This window comes from Etheostoma cragini, unplaced genomic scaffold, assembly GCF_013103735.1.
Source record: "Etheostoma cragini isolate CJK2018 unplaced genomic scaffold, CSU_Ecrag_1.0 ScbMSFa_3526, whole genome shotgun sequence".
NCBI lineage: Eukaryota > Metazoa > Chordata > Actinopteri > Perciformes > Percidae > Etheostoma > Etheostoma cragini.
The window spans coordinates 1,143-3,168 of record NW_023267804.1 but is presented as its reverse complement, the minus strand read 5'-3'; the positions used below and the strand labels follow the sequence as shown (position 1 = coordinate 3,168).

Here is a 2,026-nt window from a genome sequence, read left to right as displayed (position 1 = left end):
CCCCGACAGCGGATGTATCCTTTTGTCATCATTGATGGGTCATAAACACTTCATCTGTCTCTATCTCAATAACAATTCTTTTCATTTTTTCAAACATTTTTTCATTTTCATTTAACCAATGATTTTCATATTAATTATTCATAATAAGATCTCAAATGTTCCTCAGAGTATATGACTTCTCTATCTGTCATTTGTGTGGTTCTCCTTGATGGTAGACAACTGGGTTTGTTATGACTCCACACCATTTCCTTGAAGAATAGATGACGTGGAGCATGACAGAAACAGTTGTCTAAAACTGTGTTCATCATAGCAGGTCCCAGGTCGAGAACATAGCCCTTCCAAGAGACAAGATGTCCTTTTTCAGCTAAGATAGAATGACCAGTCAAGAAAACTTGAAACAAGGAGTGGCAGATTCCGAAAAATGTAAGAGCTCCAACATTCTGCCTGAGGTCTACTTTCAGATTAAACCGTTTTCCAAACAAGGGATGTTTTTCTCCTCTGGGGGCACTGGATATGAAGAAGTGTATTACTGATTGTGTGGACACAGAACTGTTGTCACTCTGTAACTCTGTTCATTGTGGATGATGTTCTTGTCATCAAATTGTTTTCTCAAGAAAACAATTAAACCTTTTCACTAAATACCAAAACCTGTAATTCAGTTTGCAGACTGTCTTTATTCTGTTTCAACAGAGTCTTTTCTTCAAACCAAATTCCTCCCTCGCTTTAACAAGAAACTTCCACAACTCATTCCACAGGAAATAAAAGATGGCTCGTTCCAGGTTTAAAATCCCTTTTCTGGGTGGGATAAAAACAGAGCTGATGAATAAAAGCAAAGGTAAGCAAAAGCAAGTACAAAAGGCTCGGCCAAACAGCAAAGCTTAGCTTAGCACAGCGTTCACCTCCAAGGAAGTCTTTAGTAAAAGGCGAAAGGCTTATGCCTTATGAAGAGAAACCAGAGTGAGTACCGCCTTCTGCTCGAGAGCAGCCAAAAACCCAAGTCGACGCCGTCCAATCATCGCGGTAAGACTGACTTGGTGGGCCGCTTTCCAAACTAAAATGATAAGAGGCAACTTGGTAGACTCCTTGCTGATGTTTATATCCTTACTAACAATGATTTTTTTCAAAACACCAGCCAATCACTAGTCTTCCATGTGAATAATCAATGTGTGAGTAATCAGGAAGCTCACATAAAACATAGTTGCAAGGTCTACCAAATGTTTAATTTTGCAACCCGTGAGCTGTTGGACCCTTGGTCCTTCCCTCAAAATGTGGATCACAGATTTTCCAGCCCCTAGGCCTAAAATAATGGAGCAGAGTGGCGCAGCGCAAGCATGCTGGGCTCATAACCCGGAGGTTGATGGATAGAAACCATCCTCTGCTAGTAGCTATGATTAGTATAAACATTAAGCCATTTTACACACTATTGGTGTTTAACTAAGCATCTCCTTCATTGTCTGAAGTGAAATGTGCACACCTGATCAAGGGTACACCCATAAAAACATCAGTAAAAATGGAAATTACAGTGTTCATACCTGCTGTAACACCCATTAAAAACTGCAGCATGAACACAGAACAATAAATAAACTATAATATGAAACAATAACAGAGTACAATAAAAACTGTAAAGTGCTTGTTGTGCTGTCTGATAGTCTGAGGTATAAAAGAGAGAGCATTCAGTAGACTCCTTCAAGTTTCTTCGAGGTAAGCAGGAAGCTCACATAAAAGATAGTTGCAAGGTCTACCAAATGTTAAACTTTGCCACCCGAAAGCTTTTTGAACCTTTGTTGCCACCGTTCCTTCAAAATGTGAATCCCAGAATTATCCTTCCCCTGACCATAAGTAGTAGAGCAGAGTGGCGCAGCGGAAGCGTGCTGGACCCATAACCCAAAGGTCGATGGATAGAAACCATTCTCTGCTAATTCCTACACATTGTATCAGCATTAATGTCCAGGTTGTTGATGTTTGGCCAAGCATCTGTTGCTGCAGGTGTCTTGAGTGAAATGAGCTGCTGAAAAGTAAACTTAAT

At 40.2% G+C, this 2,026-nt stretch overlaps 1 non-coding gene across 1 annotated transcript; it reads right to left on the bottom strand.

Annotated features, from left to right (window-relative positions):
* Nucleotides 1-842: 842 nt before the first annotated feature.
* On the bottom strand, nt 843-961 carry LOC117940861. Its single transcript, XR_004655833.1, has one exon. It is a non-coding gene; the product is annotated as a U5 spliceosomal RNA (small nuclear RNA).
* Nucleotides 962-2,026: the final 1,065 nt, after the last annotated feature.